Source organism: Oncorhynchus masou, chromosome 13 (assembly GCF_036934945.1).
Source record: "Oncorhynchus masou masou isolate Uvic2021 chromosome 13, UVic_Omas_1.1, whole genome shotgun sequence".
Lineage (NCBI taxonomy): Eukaryota > Metazoa > Chordata > Actinopteri > Salmoniformes > Salmonidae > Oncorhynchus > Oncorhynchus masou.
In genome coordinates this window covers 10,400,116-10,407,155 of record NC_088224.1, presented here as the reverse complement: position 1 = coordinate 10,407,155, position 7,040 = coordinate 10,400,116, and positions in this window count along the sequence as shown.

Below are 7,040 nucleotides of genomic sequence, written 5' to 3'. Positions count from 1 at the left end.
GACATTTGAAATGTCTCTATTATTTTGGAACTTGTGTAAGTGTAATATTTACTGTTCATTTTTGATTGTTTATCCGATCCACTTGCTTTGGCAGTGTAAATGTATGTTTCCCATGCAGAGAGAGAGACAGAGAGAGAGTGAGAGTGAGAGAGAGAGAGACAGAGACAGAGAAAGAGAGACAGAGAAAGAGAGACAGAGAGAGAGAGAGAGAGAGTGTGAGAGAGCGAGAGAGAGACAGAGAGAGAGAGAGAGAGAGTGTGTGAGAGAGCGAGAGAGAGACAGAGAGCGAGAGAGAGAGAGAGAGAGACAGAGAGAGAGAGAGAGAGAGAGAGAGAGAGACAGAGAGAGAGAGAGAGACAGAGAGAGTTCAGCTCCATGCCCTGTAAGGAAAGAACTGAACAGAACAACAGGTCGTATGTAGTTTGAGTATTAGCTACTGCAACACTGGTCACTGGTCTGTCACCGTGAATACCCCTGTAGATGGACAGGACTGGACAGCCTCACACTCACACAATGTGCCATTGTGGTCTTCCTGTGGGCTATCTTCACCCTATGATATTTGTTTTTTGTCCAGTACATTCCTAATGCCTCTTTGAGAGCCTCTACTGCTGTTGCCTGTCTTATCAGTCCTCTGGTATCTCACAGCATCTCATAGTAGCTTCTAAAGGCAGAATCTCATAGTAGCTTCTAATAGCAGCCTCTCGTAGTAGCATCCGAATGCAGCATCTCATAGTAGCTTCTAATAGCAGCCTCTCGTAGTAGCATCCGAATGCAGCATCTCATAGAAATAGCAGCATCTTCTCTCGTAGCAGCATCTGGATGTAGCTTCTAATGTAGCAGCATCTCTGAAGCAGCTTCTCGTAGTAGCTTCTAATAGCAGCATCTCGAAGCGGCATCTCATAGCAGCATCTATGTGCACTAATTTGGACCAGAGCCCTTAGGGAATAGGGTGCCATTTGGGACACAAACCATACAAGCTGTGGACTGCCTCTCCAGAAGTCATTACCATTATTGGTAATTCATTTGTTTGGACTGGTTTACAAATCATCCACATAACATAGCTTTAATTAATATAACATTCTTACTACATTCTCAGAATTAAGGACACCAATATCTATAATTTATAGTCTATGGGTAAGCTGAGCTCTACAGAACTATAATTATTGGGTCAGTTTCTTTCTGCAGAACATTGGTTTAAATAGATCACAGTATAGTTGGGACCTTGAGGAGCCTGGGAGCCTGCTGGCCTGGCAGATGGTTGGTGCTTCAGCATCTGTACCCAGTTCCAGGGTCATAATGCACCCAGAAGGCATCGGGCCTAGGTCAGTGCCAGGGGAGACTCCACAAGAGCCCAGGGGAACCTCGGACACCTTGGCTCTTCCCAGTATAGTACTCTTCTTTTGACCAGAGCCCAATGGGCACGCAGCCATTGAACTCAGATAACAGCAGATCTCTCTCAGATGTCACGTGGGTTCTGAACCTACATACTAGTAAATTAATATAACCTTCTATCAAACAATCATAAAGTACAAATAGTCATTATAATACCTGGGCCTGTATGCATAAAGCATCTGATCTAGGATCAGCACCCCCTCGTCCATATATACATACACATTAATTATGGAAGAAGAAAAAACAGCAAAGTTAAATTGATCCTAGATCAGCACTGAGATCCTTTATGCATACAGTTCTTGATTTAACTTCTACATTGAAAAAGTCTGGAGTTCTCAGCTCAGAGGTCCTGTCAAACGTGTCCAGATTAGTAGGTATTCACACTGGATGTTGATTCAGAGCAACCAGGCAGAAAGCAATCTCACCCTTATGTTATAGTAATCTCTCCCATGTGACCTCCCTCCACTCAGGGTAAAGGGGAGACATACACCCAGCATCGCAAATGGCACCCTATTCCTTAAATAGTACACTACTTTACGACCAAGGCCCATATTGATCTGGTCAAAAGTAGTGCACAATAATCAATAATAGGTAATAAGGTTCCATAGTGCTCTGGTTAAAAGTAGTGCACTATATAGGAAATAGGGTGCCATTTTTTATGCAGATTTAGAAAACCTGCAGTGGCCCAGCCTGAGAGGATTTAGGGAGAAAAACCCTGCCTGGTAGACTACTGTAGTTGCTCCTGGACCATGTGTTATATGTCCAAATGGCGCCCTATTCACTATGTAAATGCACTACTTTTGACCAGGGACTATAGGGTTCTAAACAGGCTGCTATTTGATACACAGACATAACATATTCCCATTTCGTTTGTCCCCAAGGCAGTGATATCCTCCCCATGTGTATGTGACCAAAGAAAATTTGATTTGAATTTGATTTGATCCGCCCTCAAATCCACACCTTCATCTCTCTAAAGAGAGATTGAACTAGGTGGCAGACTTTGGCTTCGTCCCAATTGGCAACCTATTCCCTATTTAGTGCACTACTTTTGACCAAGGACCATAGTGCTCTGGTCAAAAGTAGTGCATTTGATTATGTGGGGAAAGGGTACCATTTGGGACGGTATTGGGGCTTTTTTTCAGGAATGGAATTCATTTGAACACCCCCTCTAGAGGGAATGCATTAACAATGACCAATCACAATAGATTAGAATGAGATTTTGATCCAATGAGTTGAAAGCACACTGAAGTACAACAGCCTAATATCAACAATTGGTCCGCATTACATCATCATCAATAACAGCTGGTGCACGAAATCTAATATCGAGGAACTCTCAAGGTTTTTCTCGCCTGAGGTAGAGTCTCTCATGATAAACTGCAGACCACATTATTTCCCAAGAGAGTTTTCATCTATATTTTTTTTATAGCTGTCTATTTACCACCACAAACCGATGCTGGCACTAAGACAGCACTCAATGAGCTGTATTCCGCCATAAGCAAACAATGAAATGCTCACCCAGAGGCGTCGCTCCTAGTGGCTGGGGACTTTAATGCAGGGAAACTTAAATCCATTTTACCTTATTTCTACCAACATGTCACAACCAGAGGACAAAAACTCCAGACCACCTTTACTCCTCACACAGCCATCCTAGTTGTGCTTTTTGACGTTTTTACAAAGCTCTCCCCCTATTTAAACCTTGGTTCGATTGGATATGTTGTGATTTTACCAACACAGCCACATATGTACACAGTCTTGTACACTTAATCTTCATTTTAAACTGACTATCGTATTTGTTGATAAAAATCAAACTCTATTAGTATAATAGTAGTCCAGGAATGTCACAAGTTAATTGACACAATAAAACCTGAGAAAATAGCAACTCTACAGATTGCAATGTCTATAATGAATGGCTAAATTACTTCCAGACGCTATTGGTCTGCAGAGCTCATCCTCCTCAAGTCTCTGGAAAGGGGAAGATGTGTTTGAGCCATGTGATGGAAGGTAATATACTGCATCTGGAAAAGCACTATATAAATCCAATCCAGCTATCTGTTTCGAGCCTGAGAGCAGATAAACTGCCAAATGTACAGTTGAAGTCGGAAGTCTACATACACCTTAGTCAAATACATTTAAATTCAGTTTTTCACACTTCCTGACATTTAATCCTAGACAATCTCCCAGTCTTAGGTCAGTTAGGATCACCACTTTATTTTAAGAATGTGAAATGTCAGAATAATAGTGGAGAGAATGATTTATTCAGCTTTTATTTCTTTCATCACATTCCCAATGGGTCAGAAGTTTACATGCACTCAATTAGTATTTGGTAGCATTGCCTTTAAATTGTTTAACTTGGGTTAATGTTTTGGCCCATCTTCATATTGATCCAATCCAGTTTGAATGACATTCAAAGTCAAGTGTTTTGGACCAGAATAAAGTCTACCTTGGAGACACGCTCCATAAGAAAACACTAGACAGCACCATGTTCTTGTAATTTTAATTTAGGGATAGCCAGGGCACACTAACACTCAGACATCATTTTTAAAAACGAAGCGTGAAAATCCGCCAGAACAGAGGCAGTAGGGTTGACCGTGGATGTTCTCTTGATAAGTACATGAATGGACCATTTTCCTGTCCTGCTTAGCATTCGACATGGAGCTGATATGTATGCAGTAAAAAGTACATCATTTTCTTTAGGAATGTAGTGGAGTAAAAGTAAGTTATCAAAAATATAAATATTCAAGTACAGATACTCGTCGTGTGTAACGGCAGACCTGCTGTACACCGTAATTCACCCTCTTCTTACTGGAGAATAGAAAGAGTACGTCTTGACATTTGAAGAGAATGAGCTTGAAAGGGAGAGAAGAAAATAAAGGGAGAGAAGAGAAGAGGCTTTTCCACTTGTCAGGTGTCTGAGCGAGACAAGTTCAGACAGACACAACATTCACAAAGGAATAAATAAAATCACACGGGGAAATAGACAAACACGTTGACAGATTGACACACAAAGAAAGGCAGATACATGCACACAGACACACATGTACACAGACAGTTGTCAGATTGGATGAGATGGGGACTCACAGCGAGAGAGAGAGAGAGAGAGAGACAGAGAGAGAGAGGGAGAGAGAGACAAAGAGAGGGAGAGAGAGACAGAGAGAGAGAGAGAGAGAGAGAGAGAGAGAGAGGAGAGATACAAAGAGAGAGAGAAATAGAGAGAGAGAGAGAGACAAAGAGAGACAAAGAGAGAGAGACAAAGAGAGAGAGAGACAGGGAGAGAGAGAGAGAGAGAGAGAGAGAGAGAGACAGAGAGAGACAGAGAGAGAGAGAGAGAGAGAGACAGGGAGAGAGAGAGAGAGAGAGAGACAGAGACAGAGAGAGAGAGAGAGAGACAGAGAGAGAGAGAGAGAGAGAGAGAGACAGAGAGAGAGAGAGAGAGAGAGAGAGAGAGAGAGAGAGAGAGAGGCCCAGTTGCCAGAACCACAAATACAAATGCCATCTAGACATCGTTGCCCTAAGCACACAAAATAACTATACATACCTCGGCCTAAACATGAACACAGGTAACTTCCACAAAGCTGTGAACGATCTGAGAGACAAGGCAAGAAATGCCTTCTATGCCCTCAAAAGGAACATTAAAAAAAACATACCAATTAGGATCTGGCTAAAAACACTTGAATCAGTTATAGAACCCATTGTCCTTTATGTTTGTGAGGTCTGGGGTCCAACAACTCACAAAATGGGATAAACACCAAATTGAGATTCTGCATGCAGAATGCTGCCAAAATATCCTCACTGTACACCGTAAAACACCAAATAACGCATGCAGAGCAGAATTAGACTGATACCCACTAATGATCAAAATCCAGAAAAGAGCCGTTAAAGTCGACGACCACCTAAAAGGAAGTGATTCCCAAACCTTCCATAACAAAGCCATCACCCACAGAGAGATGAACCTGGACAAGAGTCCCAAATAAATCATGAGAAAACAACAAGATAATTACTTGACATATTGGAAAGAATCAACAAAAAAACAGAGCAAACTAGAATGCTTTTTGCACCTAAACAGAGAGTAGACAGTGGCAGAATACCTGACCACTGTGAATGACTCAAACTTAAGGAAAGCTTTGACTATGTACAGACTCAGTGAGCATAGCCTTGCTATTGAGAAAGGCCGCCGTAGGCAGACATGGCTTTCAAGAGAAGACAGGCTATGTGCTCACTGCCCACAAAATGAAGTGGAAACTGAGATGCACTTCCTAACCTCCTGCCAAGTGTATGATCATATTAGAGACACATATTTCCCTCAGATTACATGGACACACAAAGAATTCGAAAGACAATTCCAGTTTTGATAAACTCCCATATCTCCTGGGTGAAATACCAGTGTGCCGTCACAGCAGCAAGATTTGTGACCTGTTGCCACAAGAAAAGGGCAACCAGTGAAGAACAAACACCATTGTAAATACAACCCATATTTATGTTGATTTATTTTCCCTTGTGTACTTTAACTATTTGCACATATGACATTTGAAATGTAATTATTATTTTGGAACTTTTGTGTTTGTCATGTTTACTGTTCATTTTTTATCATTTATATCACTTTTGTTTATCATCCATTTCACTTGCTTTGACAATGTAAACATATGTCCCATGACAATAAATCCCTTGAATTGAAAGGTAGAGAGAGAGAAGAGAGAGAGAGGCATTTAGCAGGAAATACTCAGTTACATTACACTATATAGGGCTGGTATCTCTGACCCAGATTGGGCCTAGTCCTGGGACAAATCATTCTCCTTGGACTTAATCTGGCTCTGGAAAGTTGGGCCATAATATAAAATATAGTTTTATATCTTTATGTTTGAAGCCTGAAATGTGGCAAAGGGTCGCAAAGTTCAAGGGGGCCAAATACCTTCACAAGGCACTGTATAAAAACACCCTAGCTAAGATAAATTAGTCTGAATAATCTATGTGAAATATTGCTACTCTTGGTTGTGTAATTTCAGTCTCTCAGCTACATGTCTTTGTTTCATCCTTGGAAAAGTACAAAAAAAAGTGAACGAAGGTTATACCTGTAAGCATCATAGCCCGTATAATACAATATAACATTGAACTGCCAATGAGAAATCCTCAGACTTTTGCCTTAAAAAAGTTAATTGGTTTTCATCCAATAAGATGAAGTTCCAAGAATCTGAAATTACAGCAGACGATACCAACATCCCTGGCCTGAACCACAGACATTAGAGAGAGTGACCATCTCTGGCCTGAACCACAGACATTAGAGAGAGTGACCATCTCTGGCCTGAACCACAGACATTAGAGGGGTGACCATCTCTGGCCTGAACCACAGACATTAGAGAGAGTGACCATCTCTGGCCTGAACCACAGACATTAGAGGGGTGACCATCTCTGGCCTGAACCACAGACATTAGAGGGGTGACCATCTCTGGCCTGAACCACAGACATTAGAGGGGTGACCATCTCTGGCCTGAACCACAGACATTAGAGGGGTGACCATCTCTGGCCTGAACCACAGACATTAGAGGGGTGACCATCTCTGGCCTGAAGCACAGACATTAGAGGGGTGACCATCTCTGGCCTGAACCACAGACATTAGAGGGGTGACCATCTCTGGCCTGAACCACAGACATTTG